This window comes from Micropterus dolomieu, linkage group LG19 (assembly GCF_021292245.1).
Source record: "Micropterus dolomieu isolate WLL.071019.BEF.003 ecotype Adirondacks linkage group LG19, ASM2129224v1, whole genome shotgun sequence".
Classification (NCBI taxonomy): Eukaryota; Metazoa; Chordata; class Actinopteri; order Centrarchiformes; family Centrarchidae; genus Micropterus; species Micropterus dolomieu.
Genome location: NC_060168.1, coordinates 16,367,856 through 16,388,604, shown reverse-complemented (window position 1 = coordinate 16,388,604; position 20,749 = coordinate 16,367,856). Strand labels below are relative to the sequence as shown.

General features: G+C 41.5%; 1 long non-coding RNA gene across 2 annotated transcripts in view; it reads left to right on the top strand.

Annotated features, from left to right (window-relative positions):
• Window positions 1-4,158: 4,158 nt before the first annotated feature.
• The window catches only part of LOC123957494, a 34,550-nt gene continuing 17,959 nt past the window's right edge, over window positions 4,159-20,749 (top strand). The window contains exons 1-3 of one of the 2 annotated variants that reach the window (XR_006821803.1): window positions 4,159-4,316; window positions 6,040-6,246; window positions 8,802-8,895. This is a non-coding gene — a long non-coding RNA (uncharacterized LOC123957494). The remainder of the gene's footprint in view (window positions 4,317-6,039; window positions 6,247-8,801; window positions 8,896-20,749) is intronic. The other variant, XR_006821802.1, reaches the window with a different exon arrangement.

The window sequence follows — 20,749 nt, the reverse complement described above, 5'->3', positions numbered from 1 at the left end:
TGTTCAGTGACCGGTGGTGTGTCCAGGTGTGCTGCATGAATGATTAGTCATTCATGTAAGTCATGTGTGGACCGCACCACATGCTGTATGTGAGCAGCTAACATTTCTGAGCCCCATTTGTTTGGGTGAAGTCCGTCTGTCTTAAAAAGAGACATTCTTTGCCAGAAAATATTAAAGTTATCGACATAACACACACGATGAGCCCTGCAGGCGGACTGGAGCCAGTCGTGGAGGCCAAGGAGTCTACTGAAGCGGCCAGCACTGCGACCAACTGTGGGAATGGGACCAGAGATAAAAACGGACTTTCCACACTGCTTTAAAAAGTTAAAAAGACGGTTAAAATCTGATTTTGTCAGCTCAGACTGCTGAAGAGCTGTGTCATTTGTTCCGACATGGACTATCACTCTTGTGATGCAGGACGGGAGAGATGGCATCAGGTCCTGGAGTGTTTTTTAAAATGTCAGCTGTGGTGGCACCGGGGAAGCAAAAAAACGGATGTTTCTGGTTATCGAGTCACCAATTATTAGTGTGGTTGGGGAGAAAAGGGGACAAGGAGATGCCGGTTGTGGGTTACCAGAGCAGAATCTGCTTCAACACTTCGTGCGGACTGAGGATGGAGTGTGTGAGCTGCTGAGTGTTGTGTTGGAGTAGCAGTAACAGACCTGAGAGAAGGGCTACCCAACGGTGCAGGGTAGAGATGCCTCCGGAGCGTCTGAGCACAGCCTCCTTCAGGATCCTACGTCGGGAAGCGGAGGTTTTTGACCGGGGTGACGGCCGCTGATCAGGCCTAGCCGCAGCCCAGCTGATCACCGTTTGCCGCCAGTGCAGGAGATGTAGCTGGTTGAGGAGATGCAACAGTGTTGGCCAGCACTGTCCGCCGAAAGAGATCCGTATCAGGGAGACTCGAAGCCGCAGGTGCATCAGCTGGATGGACCGGAGTGTCGTTAGACAAGGCTGCATAGCGGTTGGAGAGGATGATGCGCAGAGGAGAGGCAGTCCTGTCCGAGCCTCTCTTGCAGCCACAGACCACCACTTCAGCCCAGGTTGACTGATGCTTCGGAGTCGAGCAGGAGGAAAGCCTTGGAAGGGTAGAGGGGTCCCATAGCACGGTGTCCTGGATGTTAGCAGTTGTTAAGCTGTTTGGCTTGTACTGAAGCCACATCCATAAAGCCAGTCAGCAGGGAATCTTTCTCTTCAAGTTCCATAAATTGAAGTTTTTTTACTGTAATTTGAGGGTTGAAGTGTTTGGCAACTTTGCTGCCAGACTTTTTACTGTTTTTTTACAATTGTTTTTTTTTTACATGTATTTACCTTAAATTGAAGGTTTCACATAAAAAAAAAACACATAGTTGTCTTAATTTTAAATGTGTGAATTCTTTCGTCTTTTTACATAGAATTTAATGTAATTTAACATTCAAGGCAATTCAATAAAGGAATAATCCTGTAAAAAAAACTATAATTTCTCATATGAATTTACAGATTATTACTTTTATTTTATGGTTAATGTTTTTAATAAAAGTATTTTTCTGTATTTTAATGGCATTTACACGTAATGTTAAAAAAACTGAAAATCTGTAAAATATTAAAGTATGTTTCTGTGAAAACTTTTTTTTTTACAGTGTACATTAATACACATTAGTAAGTCATTCATAAACAGTTATAATTGTTTTATTCTTTGTTATCTACACATTATGAAGCAGTTAAGTATTAGTACATTTTTAATTCATCATTTATAAACCATTGTAATCAGAATCGGGTTTATTACATTTTCACATACGAGGAATTTGCCTTGGTATGAATTGGTGCTTACAGTACACATAACATAAATAGTAATATAAATATATAAAAAGTAAGGAGATCAAAAAAAATAATTATACAAAAAATATAAAAAGATACAATAGGCTGCTGAACTTCCTCAGCTGCCACAGGAAGTACATCCTCTGCTGGGCCTTTTTGATGGAGGAGGTGATGTTCAGTTCCCACTTGAGGTCCTGGGAGATGATGTTGCCCAGGAAGCGGAAGCAGTCCACAGTGGTGACTGAGGAGTCACACAGGATGATGGGGGTGGGGGGTGGGGGCTGGGCTCTTTCTAAAATCATCTCCACTGTCTTCAGAGCGTTGAGCTCCAGACTGTTCTGGCTGCACCAGGTCACCAGATGATCGATCTCCCACCTGCAGGCGGACTCACCAGAGATGAGCCCGATGAGGTTATGTTAATACACATTAGTAAGTCATTTATAAACATATGTTGTATTGTTTATTAATAAGCTCATCAATATGTGCTTAATAATTGTATTTTCATACTTCATACGATTGGTTTACTATTTATAAATGAAGTATTTTAATGACAAACCAATTATATATGAGCTGTTAATGGTTCATAAGAATCTAAACAATCTCAGCATAACACATAAATCTACCAGTGGCAAAGCCCAAAGGATGCTACCTGAAGATGCCCCAGCTAACGTTACTGGTGGCGTGGAAAAGCCTCACCGTTACAGGCCTGATACCATATCTCTGAGACAGATCATCTATCACTACCAGCTCATCATTGATGTGCTTAATAATTACATCCATCGTCAACCACTTATCCTGTGTACAGGGTTGCGGGGGGCTGGAGCCAATCCCAGCTGGCATCGGGCGAAAGGCGGGGTACACCCTGGACAGGTCGCCAGTCCATCGCAGGGCCACACATAGACGAACAACCACTCACGCTCACACTCACACCTAAGGACAATTTAGGGTCACCAATTAACCTAGTCCGCATGTCTTTGGAGGGTGGGGGGAAGCCGGAGCACCCGGAGAGAACCCACACAGACACGGGGAGAACATGCAAACTCGATACAGAAAGGCCGGAGCAACCGGGGTTTGAACCCACGACCTTCTTGCTGTGAGGTGCTAACCACTGCACCACCGTGCTGCCCTGTGCATAATGATTGTATTTGATAAAAAGTATTTTTCCAATGAAAAACTATATGCGCCTATAGTTCATATGATCGTGTAGAAAGTTTAAGGAAATTATTTAATAAGTATTTTCTCTCTTAAGTAAGGACTATCTAGGCTAGTGTTTTTCAATGGGGGCGGTACTGTTCCCCAGGGGGCGTTCCGAGGACGATCGGGGGGCGCTGGAAGTGATATTTTGGAAAGGGGGGCGCTGAGCTTCTTTTGGGGGGCGTTTGGTGGTTGGAAATTGTAAGTGTTGTGCAGTGGTTACACATTTATAAGAGGGATATTCCACTGTCGGACTCACCCTGAAAGCAACTTCGCTGCGACACTAGCGAGTGACGTGGACCCCCCTCGCGCTGTGAGTCGCAGACAGTTTGTGCCAAAGCGGACATATACAGTAGTTTCAGTAGGCTATAAAAATTTTACGTTAACATTACATTTCCACCATAAATTGGTGCAGAAAAAGCAGAAATTGGAGGAGAAATTTTCACCAGAATGCAGGAAATTAAGTGTGTAATGTTCAAACTTATTAAGTGCCCCATCCAAGAAAACAGTATCTGGCTTCTCACACAGTTTATGGGAGGAACATTCACTTATTAGATAAATGTAATTACTTTTCACATGGCTTTTTTGTTACCTTTTCCATGTTTTTAATAACAATAGTAACAATAAAAAAAATCAACAATATAAATAAATAGCAAACATCTTTTTTGATGGTGGGCGGTAAAGGACCTGGATAATGGATAGGGGGGCGCTGGCCCAAAAAAGGTTGAGAACCACTGATCTAGGCCATACAAAGCATTACAAATGAGACTGAAAAAAGTCGGTTAGGCTTTTTAAGTCTCAGTCTTTTTACGGCTGGTAACACCCCTTTAGTGTTGTTTTTGGACGTCTCGGCGGTCAAGTTAGCAACAATAAATACGCAACGTCCGGTTAGGCTTTAAAATTAAACTAGTGAATAACGTTTTGAAACGTAAAGTTTCTTGCGATCCATAAGCAAACGAATAAAAAACCCTAAATATTATTATTACCATCATTATTAATATATACTTTGTGTTTAACACAGTAAACAAGTGAAAGTATGGTTTCTGGTCAAGCCACCCATCTCAACCACGTTTCCTCCTTACCATAGACTGTAGCCCACGTAAAAAATACGGGCATCACTATTTTGACCCTCGGCGCATCCAGTAGTCTCTGCAGCGTGCACTCGCTTTAGCGCCGAGGAAGAACAGAGAGAAGCAGGCTAAGTTGGAAAAACGAGATCCAACGCGCCCAGAAGCGGCTTAAGTGTAAAAACACTATCATTCGGGGGTTTTTGAATGCCGCCATTTTCAGAAGGAGTTGTTTTTTTTTTCTCCTTGGAAACTCCGGTGAGTAAAGTTTGTAACCTTTAGGAGAGAGCTAAAAGTGCAGCGTGATGCTAGCTTAAATGGGTGGGTTGAAACCATAACGTTATATACTGCAGGTTAAAAGCAGTCGGAGGATGTTGTGAACGCGATGTCGTGAAGTGTTCAACAGTATTTTGTTGTGTCGTGGTTTCAAACTAATCTCTGGAGGTACCTTTGGCTGTGTAAGCACATGTAATACCTTCAGAGCTATTTTTATTAAAATTATTTATGATAATACATGTTAAAGGTAATTTCCTTGCCTAAAATGTGTAAACTCTGTTCAGTATTTTTTGATTGTCATGTAATGCTGAGATACGGAGAAATTTAATCAATTCATAGTAGTGATGTCTTGCTTAAATGCTACCTGCCAAAGTTATAAATCTTTGGTATAACAATGTAAAACTTAAAGGTTCAGTGTGTAAGTTCTAGTGACATCTAGTGGTGAGGGTTGCGAATTGCATTTCTGTCCAGGTAACAAAGCCATAACAGAGCGCTGGAGAAGAACTACATGAAATTACAATCCAACTACATATTTTTTCAAAGTTTAGCTGGCTAATCTGAGCTTCCATGCTGGAAGCTGGGGTTTTATTGCCAATTAGCGATCAGCTGATTCTAACAACTTAACATACAAAGCCAAAAACAGAGGGCTTGAGAGAGAGAGAGAGAGAGTAACTACATGAAATGAATCCAACTAACATAACGCCACAAGCCAAAGCACAGCGCTGGAGAATAAACCAATCCAACTAACAATACTTTTTTTTTTTCTACCAGTCAGTAAAAGTTTAGCTGGCTGATGCTTCCATGCTCTAAGCTAACGTTACGGTTTTATTGCCAATTAAGGTTACTGATCAGCTGATCGCTAAGTAACCGGCAAACCAAACCACAGGCTGGAGAATAAGTAGGCGCCATGAAATTAATCCATATTTCACACCACTGACAGGGGAAACATGGCTCTCTGTGATTATGGCCAGCTTCTAGCTAAAGCTATCAAACAACAGTTTTCAAGTCTGACAAAGTTAATTACCTGTCCAGCAGAAAACAGACAACTTCAGCACCGCTTTGAAAACATCTGTCCCACATTAACGTTATAGCCTCTGCAGTCAGCTGTCTGTCCCGACTCCGTCTGGCTGTCAGCTCTTCTCCTAAATAACAGCGTGTGCTCCTTCAGTTGTCCAAATGTCACTTCTCTTCTTACTTCTAATAAACCAGAAGACTACTTGGAGATTGTATATTACTATTAATATTATTATTAGTCCCTCTTCTTCTTCTTTGTACATATTCAATGTAGTGACGGGCGTCTACGCTACCGGAATTACACAAGCAGAAGAACGCCGTGATGACGAAACGAAACGCGCTCTGTAGCGCTGTTTGTTCGTTGACGGCTACGGTAGAAACATGATGACAAAATACAGCGACCTCCACAGAAGGGGGTGCCCGCGGTTATGTAGATATAAATGTCTCTAAGGTAATAAAAACACAATGGTTCATTATGTAAGGTCTTTATACACCACTGAAAACATAGTTATGGATCTTATATTGCATTTCTGTCAATAGAACCTCAGAAATATTACACACTGGACATTTAAGAAGAATCCCTAGACAACAGGGTGATGATGATTGAGTTTTGACAAACGGGGTGTGATCTTTTTCGAACATTGACTGTGATGACTTATCTGATTTATTCTGTACTAAATGTGCGGAATAGTTTTTGAGACCCTGGATTGTAGCTTAGAGGTCAACTCTTCGCTGGATGCAAATGTTGAGCCAGTCCCAGAGATGATGCACCCTATACGATGAGATCGGACCGCGGTGTGGCCAGCTGCTTCGGATCCCATTCAACAGGACTGACACATCAGATTACAGGACACTGGCAGATAAGAAAGATCCACCACACGTCCATTATCCTGCCCAGGTAGAGATACGAATGACTGAAAGACACTGGATACTTTTTAAAATTGTATTTTTTACTTCTTATTCTGGGGATTGTTTAAAACATGGTTAGTGTACTATGAGATAAGGGTGCTCCAATCGATCGGTTACCGATCATAATCGGCCGATCGTGGCTTTAACTAGTTTGATCGGTGGTCGCTGAAAAGGCCGAAAAGAAAAGCCGATCAGATGATGCAATACTCGCCAGACAAATTTTCAATGGCAGCTAAAATGTCTCACTATGCTGTCTGTGCGGTTTTCAAAGCTAGCTAGCACCAAAGTCCTTCTCAGACAATAAGGGATTAACACGCCCACATTATCATTTACAATCAGAGTTGAGCAGCAATCAGACTAGTGGAGCAACACGCAGGAGCGATCATGTGAAACTGTCGCAGCTGTGCTCATCAGGCAGAGAGAGACTGATCCTTCAGTGTGAGTTTCCTGATGCAAAGAGCAGCGCCACTCAATCAGCTGACTGCCTCTCTTTCTGTTTTCGTTACAAAAACAGAGACCTTTTGCTATGTTTCCGCCTCCCCTTCTGAATCAGAAGATGTTTGTTTGAAAACGCTGCTGACCCGATGGACAAAACAGAGGACTTTATGAAACAATGACACACACTCACATTTGGCTTTGTGAGTCGGTCTCATCAGTCATGCAAAAACACGATGCTTTACAGAGTTTTAGTTTTGGTATTTTTATTAAAATATAAGTACTGTGTAAATAACACTTAACAGTTAGCCTAGCGTACTGTGCATGTCGCTGTATTGACAATTCCCAGTCTGTTTTCCACCGCCGTCTCTCGTACTCCCGTGTTACTTTCAGTAACAGTACCACTTCGTTGTCGGTAAGTGCAAAACAAAGAAGAATAAAGCCTGGTGTAGTTCTTGGTCTGTATTACTTTGTTCTTTCGCTAAATTGTCTGCTACTGCGGAGTAGACCATCTGCTTCATGTTTACACTGGTACGCGCATGCCCAGTGTAGCTACCTGAACGGCCACTAGATATGTGTTTTCAGTCGTTCTAATATAGACAGAGATCAACTCTGATACGCAGCTGAAACGCTGCTGTGGACGGAGAAGATTGTTTTCATTATAAAACCGTTTTAAAAACGTAGCAGTGTGGATGTAGCCTCACATTACCCCACTCCTCTCTCTACTTCTCTCATGTCAACCCTCCCATTTTCCACGAGATTCTCCTGTATTTTTCCGTTCCACCCGTTAAATGTTTCCCCGTGAATCTCCCGTATTTTTAACCTTTATGAAATCAAATAAACCTTTTGGCCGTATTTAAAGAATTTGCTATTCTCTCCTCTGGTAAAGTCGGTGGCAGCATGTAAGATATGTAGACTGTGCTTCCTGCACAAGGATTAAAAATGAAAACAATCCACTGAAATTATAAAAGGCCTATAGCCTACTAATGGCAAGCCATAAGAAATTATAATGAATATAGTAGCCTATGTAATATTAACAATTGACTGTATAATATGGAATTTACATTGTAGCCTATTTTTATTTATTTAAATTTTCCTGATACTTTATCATCTGTTAACTTTTTTAAAATTAAATAAATATACAGTATACTGTATAATGCTACATGATAAATAAAAGGCTTCAATTAAACTCGGTGATTGGTGATCGGTATCGGCCGATACGGCTTTCATCGGCCCAAAAAATCCTGATCGGAGCACCTCTACTATGAGAGTGATAAAGGCACTGTAATAAATCTGCCCACTGTTCTTTAATCACACACAGTCTATTTCTTACCCCTACACTACTCCTCAGAACCTAGGTTGGTAAGTTAGCTAAAGCGCTACACTAGTGTTAAATATTCTACACCTGTCTTTAGCATTCAAAAACTATGCTACAGGGCTCCCAAGTGCATTATAAAGTGACAAGGGGTCTTGACCATTTGTCCATATGTGACGACTTGGGAGTGAGAACAGGTAACGGTGAGGCTTTTATCCAGTAATGTTAGCTGGGGCATCTTTCTGGTAGTCTTGGTAGCATCCTCTGGGCTTTGCCATTGGAAGATTTACACGTTATGCTGAGATTGTTTATATTCTTTCTTGGGAAAGTATCAAAAAAAGAACTTGTGAACCATTAACAACTCTAATATAAATGGTTTGTCATTAAAATACTTCATTTATAAATAGTGAACCGATCATTTATAAAGTATGAAAATACACTTAAGCACATTGTAGTCCGTGTCCCCTATTTTTTTCAGATAAAATCTCTCTCTCTCTCTGTGTTTCTCTGCAAAATGCCTAAATGGTTGCCAAATATACTTTGGTATGTGCTAATATAGGCTACCTGGCCGGCCCACCCAAGTAAAGTATATGTCGAAATTACTGTATTTAAAGTTAGTGCAAGCTGTATAAGCCTATATTTTGTAAATACACACCTCGGACCAGTTTTATTGTCCTGCGTGTGTCACGTGACTATTTTGGTCCAGTCATGATTGAGTGATCATGCCTGCAACTTCGACTATTAATTAACCCAAGATGGAATATAATCAATAATTATTTTAATTGTCAATCTAGGAAGAACATGAGGTACACATGAGATGCCGTCTGACCCTCCGAGCCCTCGCAACGAACCTGCTAGAGGAAGACTGACTTCTTCAAAATCTGCAATGTAAGTACTCAGTGTACTCACAGAAATGTCAATATCAACCACAAGTAATATGAAATGTACTTTGGGAAACCAACTTGAATGCCTCTTTGAGCAACTGACAGGTTTAAAGAGATTAAAGGATAGATTTATTTTTTTTTGTAGTCTATCCCAAAAAAATGCTAGACTATGATGTGTACAGTGAAAGTTATTGTTGGCTATTATCATTCCTCATCTCAATTAAGCGTCGTGTAAAAAATTAGGGACAACACTTCTCCTTTCATGAAAAAAATGTGCCAAATCTCCCAAGACCTGAGCTTTGATTCTGTGTGTATTTATATTGGTAGCATTGTCTTTGAACAGGACATGCTTTTAGAAAAAATTAGTATGTGTAATCACTGTCAGGGCTCAGCGTTAAACCTTTTTGTAACTGGCCCCACCGGGCCAGTGAGTTTGAAACTTATTGGCCCAAAGATTTTTACTGGCCCTCCCTCCAAAAGTTGTTTATCAGTGTTACAACAAAACCAAAGACTTGTTATTCTGTTAACATGTTTGTTTATTAAATACATCTTGGATATAAAAAAAACTTAAACAAATGTAATCACAGATTTAAATTATTAAAATTTAAAAAGGTAATGAAACAAAATAATTCATTTTAAAACAAAATGGACTCATGACTCAACATGACGTACTCTCTCTCCTGCTGATAGCCTTCTCTGCACAACTCTTATCTGGCTGAAACTGTGCAACATCCGGTCCCTCAATGCTAATATATAATAGCTTCCATAGCATTTCTACAGATCGGCTGCTCCTTCAATCGGTTTTGATTCTCTTCATGGCGCTGAATCCTCGCTCACAAGCAGCTGTTGACAGAGGGAGCACCAGGATGAGTTCAAACACCATCAGTAGATTGGGGAAGTTCTCCCGTCTGTCTGGGTCTGCCAGAAAGTCAGTCAAAGCAGTGCTTTGCTGGGGTTGGGGCAGCTCTTTGATTAGAATCTTTGCATTGGGCCACTCTTCGTACCGTGCCTGACACCTGTCGCAACCCACATGATTCATGTTCTACACCGTAGCTAGCCAGCTCAGCATCGTCTCTTTATTAAAATAAGCCTTATTGAAATGAACCAACACATTCCCATTTGTTATATTTTCTTTTGCTACCTGTCAAATCTGTCCCTGCTCTCCCTGTTAAAGTTCTGGAGCTGCGCTGCGTGGAACTGGCCCCCTGCTGATTCCTTGAGAAAGCCTTCAAGGCTCTCCCCAGGTGCTGTGTACATGCTTGTAAGCATCAGCACTGCAGTCTCAAAGACCTGAAGTGCCTTTGGTGGTGTAACACCACCCTCCTGAAGCTTAAAACTTAGACTGCAAAGAATGAAACACATCACTATCTGTTACTATTGTTATCTTTACTAACTCCTCACAAACTATTTAAAAAAAAAACAACAACTTCTGCTTCGCCCTCCCAATCATGTCAGCGCTAGCCGATCTGGAAAAGACCACACAGTTAAAATTGTTCGATGACACAGACAATACCCATACATGCAAAATGAATCTTAGTTTCAAAATTGACTTGTAGGGTCTCCATGGTGTTCTCCATGTGAGCCAACATAACAGATTAGTCATTGAGAAGTGTTCGAAGAGCTCTCTCCACATGTGGGAGCCACCTTGTTCCCCCCCAGGTTTGTCGGCTTCCACACCTTCTTATGGAGGACTTCACTGAGTACTTTAAGCTCCCTCTGAGCTTTTGCCAAGTAATGATATTGCTTATACAGGCCTCTGAGAAGCTAAACTGAGGCTTTTTGAAGATCTCTCTCTCTCTCTCTCGCCTGTCATTCACCGGTCTTGTGTGAGTTTTGCGTGCATGCCGTGCTGCCGACGACTACATGCACGTTGCAGTTCCTCGGTCTATTTCAAGCCGGCTATTTAAAAACGATAAAATATTCTTTGTGTGGTTCATCAACGGTGATAAATTATGTGGAAGTCCTGCGAGGTGCGGACAACTCGGCACAACACCAGTGAAGCTGGGGGTCAGTCTCTTCAGCAAGTGTTCCTCTTCCGCCACTACACACACGCTGTGCCTACACGTGCGCACTGACAACCCAGGGTTAAGGTTACAATTTTAGATTTATTTCCGCACTGTTAAAAACATTTAAGTTTTATTAATTTTACATGTTTATTTACAGCATTAAACATTCAAATGTGTATTGGAATAGACTGTATATTAACTTATTGGAAGAAAACTGGTGGTTCTATGGAAAATCAGATGTTGAGCACCCCGATATCGCCTAAATGGCACAATCCTTGTTTCGCTGCAAAGCTTTGACTGTGAGATTGACAGTCGAATCAGGCTCCGCCCATCGAAGCATCGAGTCTTCGACTATTGGGAGACAGCCCTAGTTGGGGTACCTCTTCTCGGATGACGCCAGTTCTCGGAGGAGAAGAGGTACCGCCCCACCACCCCACACGTTTCCCAACCATCACTGGGGCTCCATCTGAACCCAGGCCAGTCAGCTTCTCCTTCCAGTCTGGGAGGTCAACTTTCTGAAAAACTGTTAACAGAGTGACATCATTAAATAATGACAGTTGTATATCATTAAACATATTTATGAAACCATAAATTATCCTCAAATCACAACTTACCTGCATTCAAAGCTTCACAGTGACCAACTGCGGTCGCATGGTGCAGCTCCTCAACAGCCATGAAAATATCCTTAGGGCTCCCGTCCTTAAGCATGCGAACATGGACCCCCTCGAGGTCACGGACACTTGCATCAGTGGCAGCATCTGCCAGCACAGATTTTGCTCTCCTCAGGTCCTCCAAGAAGCGCATGGGCGTAGGCGTAGCCTGCAGTGACAGAAGAGGAACACTTGCTGAAGAGATGGAGCCCCAGCTTCACTAGTGTCGTCCGCACCTCGAGGGACCACACAAAGGGATATTCAAAACAAAGGTTTTTGCTCAGTGTTCTTTTTTTATATTCCATTACTTCGTCTGCCTGACTTAAAAATTTGCATAGTGTGGGACTTCTTATTTTAAACAATATTTATTAGCTATCTTTATTTACTTATGATTCCATAAAAGCTGAATTTCTTTCATGTATTTATTTTAATTTATGAATCATTTTAATTGGTGTCATAGTGTTTTATTGTGTTTATTTAAAACATTTCTCTCTAGGCCACTTTCTTGACATTACCTCCTATAGTAGGCATCATGACTTTCTCAATCCCACAAAAGTTTAATAAAGATGGTTAACCATGATCTGCTTCAGCATAATGTTTTGCAATTGCACAATCTATACTGCCTTTACAGATTGCAGTTTTGTGCTCCAATATTCGCTGTTCAAGGGGTTGTGTGGTTCGTCAAACATAATGCTACATCACAGGATATAATGACATGTAAATCACAAGAGTCAACAGTTTATAAATTCCCAAATACGAATGTCCCCAATGTGGGGATGACTGAACAAATTTATTTGAGTTATATTTTTGTACGTTGTGCTCTCCTGAATAAGACAGGGATGAAGATTTGCAGAAGTCCTTCAAAGATGGTTCTGCTTGATGCACATTCCAGTGTCTTATTTGTGAAGCACAATGATTATATTCAGTAGAGAAACAAGTCTGGCTTGGATTGTTGTCCCTGTGGTCTAGCATATTTTGGACAAACCAAATGACCCCTGTTAAACTTTTGTGGGATTGACAGTACGATGCCTACTTGAGGTGATGATGTTGTCAAGAAATGTTTTGGATAAACACACTCAACATTATGACACCAAATGGACTTAAAAAGCATTTTAAGCTGCACTCATCATTAAGTTAGGACTTAGAAGTGTTTATTTCTGAGGAATACACAGTGAACATCTTATCGCAGTGGTTACACATTTACAAGAGGGATATTCCGTTGTCGGACTTACCCTGAAAACAACTTCGCTGCAACACCAGCGAGTGACGTGGACCCACCTCAGTTTGTGCCAAACTGAACATATACAGTAGTTTCAGTAAGCTATAAAAATGTGACTTTCTCTGTTGGGGATTGTAAGCAGCACAGGTAACGTGTAGAATTATTCAAAAGATTTCTGCTTGATCACAGGTGTTGTCAGATAGTTTTGTTTTCCCTCAGCATGAGCACCTCCTCGTCTCATCCAGTTCTGTGTCTTTTAGACGGTTGAGGGGATACATCAAGCGAAACGGTAATGTAATGCAGTATAGGGCATGTAGTAAAATATTATGAATTCTCTTTAAATAGGCTAATGACGTTAGTCTATTGTGACTTTCTTTTCTTTACATGTCAGATAACACAGATACGTGGGAGAGATTCTGAATGTGCAGAATGTTTTGAACATGAGCAGATAAGTTATTAACAGATGAGCTAATAAAGTCCAGTCAATAACTGAATTAAAACGGAATAATTTATCACTGAGATGAAAAGGGGCCACAATCACATTTAAATAGGTTACTTCCCCACAAAAGAGCCAAAAGAGGAGGTAATGTGTGTTGACTCAGCAGGGATGAAATTAAATAAGTTGATCTACAGGAGAAAAATATTTAAAAGCAATAAAGAATGCCTGAGAGCCTCACTACATTATATTCTATTATATTTATATATTTTGAAATGTCACCTGCCACCTGAATTTTGTGTTTCTCTTTATATAATAAGACATTAACACTATACATTGGTGCAGAAAAGGCAGAAATTGGAGCAGAAATTTTCACCAGAATGCAGGAAATTAAGTGTTTAATGCTCAAACTTCTGGGGGAGGACCCCCATACCTTACACTTAAGTGCCCTATCCAAGAAAACAGTCTCTGGCTTCACACACAGTTTCTGAGAGGAACGTTCACTTATTAGTTAAATATAATTACTTTTCACATGGCTTTTTTGTTACTTGGGAAACTAATTAAGATGTCTGTCATGTGTAGCTCCCATGTTTAATAACAATAGTAACAACAACAATAAAAAAAAAATAATAATAATCAACGATATTCAGGGCAAATAGCCAACATCTTTTTTGATGTGAGGCGGTAAAGGACCTGGATAATGGATAGGGGAGCGCTGGCCCGAAAAGGTTGAGAACCACTGATGTAAGATCATGCCTAAGATCATACTACAATGGCAAATGAATGGGGTTTATTCAGATGTCTCTTTATTGCCATCTAGTGTTCTGTCTTAATAGTGAATCAGTGATGGCCAGAAAGTGTTTTGTGAAGTGTCATATTGTTTCAATTAAATCTGATTTAATTATATACTTGTGATTGGTCCCTGTATCTAGACCCATGGGATAACAAAAGTGATTGGTTCCTAAATAACTGGGCCCAACTCCCATCTCTGGGTGGTGATGGGGCAGTGGATAAGATGCATGCCTTTGGTGTGAGAGACTTGGGTTCAAATCCACTGTGAGACACCAAATTGTCCCTGAGCAAGATACCAAACCCCTAGTTGCTCCAGAGGTGTGTGCTTTGGATAAAAGCGTCAGCTAAATGTAATGTATCTCTGTATTACAGAATTGAACCTGTAAACTCTCTGATGAAGGCACTTTGCTGAAACACACTGTTATATTGTGATATGAGCCAAATAAGTGAAATGTGAGTTTTTTCAGATTTTTTGGAATATGCTCATTGGATTTTGGGTCTAACAGTTGTTGAAGCACACCCTCCTTTTGCAATACAAATGGTTCAATGTTATTTTCACTTTTTTCCAGAGATCTCAGATCAACTTTTTTGTTGGGCACAAGACTGACTAAAACTGATATCTTAAAGAGGCCCAAGGTTGACTGACAACTTTAAGGGAACGTTAAAAGACAAATTTAAAACTAATAACCTAAACGGAAAAAAGGAATGTTCAAATGAAAAAACAAAGACTATTGAAAACTGAAACAATTTGGGTCGATCAAAGATGCATTTAATTTTCCTTTATCGACAATACACCTGGTACTAAGAGTTAAACATTTTCTCTATTCAACCTTAATTTGTGATTGATGTATATTTCTTTTTTTATACATTTATTTGTTTCTACTTTTATTTGCATGGTATATTTTAAATGTTATTAATTAGCTGGCGCTTTTATATACGTATGTCAGAGGGCCTCATCTGGAGCAACTAGTGTCTTGCTTGGTGTATATGTCACAGTGGGGAATTAAACCCGGGTCTCTCACACAAAAGGCGTCTTATCCACTGCTCCATCACCACCCCACATTTTAATTGGTAAATCTGAGTTAAGTCTAGCTAATTTTGGATCTTAAGAAAAGGAAAACCCAGAGTTTAAAAAAAGTCAGTCTACCAGGGAAATTAAACTGAACAGAAGACATTATTACAGAAGACCTGTTGTTTTTTTGTTTGTGGTTGTGTTTTTTTTGAGTCCTGGACTGCAGTTATGTAGAGTTTGCTACTACAGAATCTACTTACCCAACCTAGTGAACTAAACCAAACTATAAGATCTTGGGTCGAAGATATTGATATCTTAGATATTAAATGCCGAAATCAGCACATAGGGAAAGGTGAAATGTCAGACACCTTATGAATTTTATTATTCGTTTGTCATGTTCAATTAATAAGCTTAATTTACAGTTCACTTATCAAAGCAAATTACAAAGGGCTTCTCAGAGACGAGGATGAAATAAAATACCACCGTGAATGATAAAATACCTAAGGGCCATAAATATAAAAAGCATATGACATTAAAATAAGCAGGATAACGAAGAGATAAAACAAAAAAGTAAGGCATTAAAATGAACAATGCTCAGATAGAATCAGGATATGCTTTATGATAAAAGTGTAATTTCCTTGGGCAGCTTGGTCCAGAGCGTTGGGGCCCTGACAGCAAAAGCTCTGCCCCCATTTTATTTCAGCCTGGACTCAGTGAGAGACAGGAGACCCCTGCCTGAAGATCTCAAGCTAGGCAAACGCTTATAAGGAATTAAAATGTCCAGAATGTAATCTGGAGCCAAGTCATGAAGAGCCTTAAAAGTAGTCAATAAGATATTAAAATCAATGCTAAAACAAACAGGAAGCCAATATAAACAGGCTGAAACATATCCAGGAGCTAAAACTCCTGTGAGACACAGTCCAACTCCCCCAGCAGTGTTCTCTGCTTCTTTTGGTATGAATGTGAATATGTTGCTTGCCAATGTGTGTTTGAGGTTGTTTAGACTGCCAACTTGTCCATGGTGTACCCTGCTGCTAGCCCATTCCACGCTGGTCAAGTTTCAACTCCTGGATAAGTGATATACAAAATGGACTGGGATGTTAAATGATGTAATGATATAAATATGATGAACTGAGTTTTGTATCCATGTGTATATGACATGATAGGCTTTACACAGTGATTGTGTAATGGCGATTGTACCTCAAAAAAAGCCACTTGAGGGAATTTGAAGTCGTCTCCAACGCGTAATGGTGCAAAAACTCACATCTGCCATGGCATGCGGTTAACACTTTATTTTATGCAGAATAAAATTACTTACAAAACACTGCTTCTTGCATTATGGATGTAAATTGAGCTCGTACGTATGCAAAAAACAGTAAACACGATGCTAACGGTAGGACATGACAAAATCAAACATATAACACACATCAAAATTGGCTACAACAGATTGCTTTATTATTTTATTAAATAAGCAAGAGGCCCTTGTGTTATCACATTTTAAAGAAATATTTAAAAATCATGACAGTTTAAATATTTATGATTTTTTTGTGTTTGCCTTTACTTGAATCCCTTGTTTTTGGAAAATGGGGAGGGAGATGTACTGCATTTTAAGTCACTATTTTACACTGTGATTGCATTCCTCTCACTTGGGATGTTGTAATGCTGCTGAGTGTGCACAGTTACATGCAGCTGAGGAGCTAAAGGAAATTAAATGTTGGCTACTGGCACTGCTTTAAATCCAGCTGGAACAAAAACAAAGGAAGTTGTTCCAATACAAAATCAATAATTGAAATGAAATTAATTTAGAGCAAGGAATTTTTCTTCAAAAGACAGATGACCTGCTCATCAGGAGCCAAACGAAGGTCAGCCTTGATCATTGTGACAACCTCATATTAAATTAATCAACAGCAAATGAACAATCATTCTCATTGCTTTTGAGCCTTGTGGCAACTTACAAATATGTAGATGTACTGTGATGAATGCGTCAATCACTAATCATACTGTCACAATACCTGGGTCTTTGCCACCATTCATGTCTTCATGCTTCATGCTTCACAGCCTGTGTGCTGTCTGAAATCATCAGTGTTTCAGCATTCTTGTGAATTGTTTGTGGCAAAGTGTAGTAAGAAATAGGAAAATGTAATTAAATGTATTTACAAAACTATATATAGTCATTGTTCCATTGACTAATTTTCAGGTTACCTTAAGTATCGATGTCTCTTTTTTTTTTTTTTTTTTTTTTTTCGCACAATGTGCTGGCCTGCAAAGTATTAAAAAAAAAAAAATTTATGTCAAGAATCTTAGCCCAACTTCAAATGCAGACCCAGATGTGCACTCTATACTGGATTGCACTTGTAAGTTTGACAGCCTGATTTCTGTTGGGGCAGAAGTATAAATTAATATAAAACATCCAAACAATTACCTTAAAATTCCATCTCCAAAATTGTACCCTTCTGTGGCCACGTAAGGATCCCACAGATCAGAGCGATGAGGGCAATAACAACTCCCCCTATCAGAGTTTATTATATTATTGTAGTATTATTATTATTGTGGCCCCGAGGTTTTGCTATATCTGTGTTCAACACAGCATTGCCAAATTGTCCCTTTCTTTTACAGAATTACTAGTGAGGACTAGCTGTCTCCTGTTTGTTGTTATGGTCTCTACAACATATTGAAGCACTCAATCAGCCAGCTTGGTTGTTTTCCTGTGATTAACTCCTATTACTGGTGTTGCCTTCACTTTTCATGGCTTGTTTGTAATTTGTTTTGACTGTGTTTTATTCAGCTTGTTTAATTGTCTCTACAGACATTCTGCCTGACTTATGACACTGACATAAAGATCCGGGATACTGTCAGTAGTGACTACATGTGACTGCTGTACAGTGTCAATGCTGGAATGCATTGACATTGTACAGAAGCTCTGCACAGCAAAATACATTCAGCAATAGCCAGTAGTAGATTATCTGTCATGTATTTTTAAACATGTTATCAGCACAGGCTCATTAGTCATTTGCTAATAAATTATATAAATTAAGTATTCAACATAGTATTCTTTAATATAATAATGTTTTTTTGTTGAAGCCAGTGCCACATCAGCCAACTTAGAAACGGCTCTAGTTATAGTGAGCCTGATCCCCTTAAATTTTCTATTAACCTAAAAACGGCAAAATGCTATTGCATAGTTAAAAATAAGACACACTTCTATTTTGCGTCTATCAGTACATTTGAGATTACTTGATCCAAACAAACTAAGATCCGCCTATTTCTAATTGTAAAATATGTAAATTAAGTATTTCTGATTCTGAAATGACTGTAGTGTAATTGACTCAATAGCCTGATTTTAGTCATATTCAGTTGAGAATATAGAATTAAAAGCATCCATTGGCACACAGTTTAATACAAATGTGGTGGAGAACGCTTCCCCAAGTGCAGGCTAACGTGGTGGTATTGAATACAGCCTTGACTTAACTACTCCCCTGGCCAACCACCTTATCAGGCTTAGGCTATATAAGACACCTGTGTTCCCCTTCGAGGGAACTCGAACTGCGTTGGTTACGACACTATGGGAACGCCTCTAGGCGTAGCAGGTCTGAACGTGAATGAAATCACTCCAATCCTATTGGCTTGTTGCTAGAACGGTAAGGTGTGACAGAATAACCGGAGGAGTATAAAGCACACCTGTACACACTCATCATTAGCTTTTTTCTATTCAGCAGGCGCTCTGTATGTTGTTTGAAGAAAGCTCCAGTCCTACAAGCAGTGTGTCTTACCTGAAGAAGAAGTCTACCAGCATGTCCGGCAACCAGATGTACAGAAGGTGTGTTTTTTCTTGCCCTCGGTACATCACGGATGGAGATTCTCATGAGATGTGTGTCTCATGTTTGGGGATGGAGCACGCTCGGGCAGCTCTCGAGGGGGCTGCATGCGCCAGTTGCAAAGCCCTTTCGGTGCTGGTACTGAGGTACAGCATGGCTCTCTTTTCGGAGGATAGCCGGATGTGTTCTCCCCGTGGCGTGGGCCCTGCGGCCACTGAGGCAGCCCGGCGGCTTCACTCATGGGGTTCACAGCGTGATCTGCCGGAGGATTTCGGGACGGCTGAGGCTTTTTCCCGACCTTCATCTGCTGGCTCCGACGCTTCCTTTCCTCGTTCGGGAGCCCGTTTCTTGACCGAGGTCCCCTCCGCCATGGCAACGGGTGATGTTATCCCGCCGTTTACACGTTCAGGACGCACCTGCCACCATCGAGTCCACGCCGTACTGCTTGCCCCGAGGGTCTGCAGTCAGGCGTCAGACTCAGTCACCGTGGATCTTCGGCGGCTCTCCCCTGCCGTTCTGGGGCTTCAGGGGTCCACCAGAAGATCACACGAGACACCGACCACCAGCCCCGAGGGGCAGACTTTGCAGAGGCTTGGCGGAGCCTGACGAACATTTCTCCGTGGGTCCTGCGCACTGCCATAGATGGGTTTCGACTGCAGTTCAAAACCCGCCCTCCAAAATTCAACGGGGTGGTTTGGACTGTGGTCCGCCCGGAGCAAGGTCCGGTGTTGGGACAGGAAGTTCTTACTCTGCTGAGGAAAGGGGCCGTGGAACGTGTCTCCCCCCCCAGACAGAGACGCCGGTTCTGCAGCCGGTACTTCATTGTCCCCAAGAAGGACGGAGCGCTGCGCCCTATTTTGGATCTGCGGGTTCTAAACCGGTCTCTGAGGAGATTCAGGTTCAAGATGCTCATCATCCCCGCCATCGTGACGCACATCCAATCCGAGGATTGGTTCGTCACGATAGATCTAAAGGACGCCTATTTCCATGTCTCCATCCGTCCTTCTCACAGGAAGTACCTGAGGTTCGCCTTCGGGGGTGTGGCTTACCAGTATCGGGTTCTTCCATTCGGCCTGGCACTTTCCCCTCGCACATTCACCAAGTGTATGGATGCAGCACTGGCCCCGCTGAGGCTCCAGGGCATCCGGATTTTCAACTACATTGACGACTGGCTCATCCTAGCCCAGTCTCGAGATTTGGCGGTTCGGCATCGAGATGTCGTTCTGGCACATCTGCTGCGTTTAGGGCTGAGGCTCAACGCAAAGAAGAGTGTGCTGGTGCCCACCCAACGGACTATGTTCCTAGAGGTAGTATGGGATTCGACAACGATGCGGGCACAATTGTCTCCGGCACGTGTCGACACCATATTGGCTGCCGTGAAAGGGGTGAAGTTAGGCCACGCCATCACTATAAAACACTTTCAACGAGTGTTGGGTCTCCTGGCGGCTGCGTACAGCGTAATACCATCTGGACTGCTGCACATGAGACCCCTGCAGTGGTGGCTAAGGACCAAGGGTTTTTCCCCGAGGGGAAATCCTTTCCGTCTGATTTGGGTTACGCGCAAGTGTCTTCGTTCCCTCAGTTTGGAAGGAAACTTGGTTCCTGTCCCAGGGGCCCGTGCTGGAAGGGTCTTGTCGCCGGCTGGTCATTTCGACAGACGCCTCACTCACGGGCTGGGGCGCGGTCATGGGCGGCCGCTTTGCAAGGGGATCCTGGCAGGTGCATCAGTCCGAGTGGCATATCAACTGTCTCGAGTTGTTGGCGGTGTTCCAGGCTCTAAGGAGTTTCAGAGCACTGAGTATTTACACTCTGAGGTCCTCCCGTTGGAGGAAGGCTGACCAGCTGCTAGTGTGTTTTGGGTCCCCCAGGGCTGGGCTCCCTGCACCCAAACATACTATTAGCAACTGGATTGTTCAGACTATGTCCCT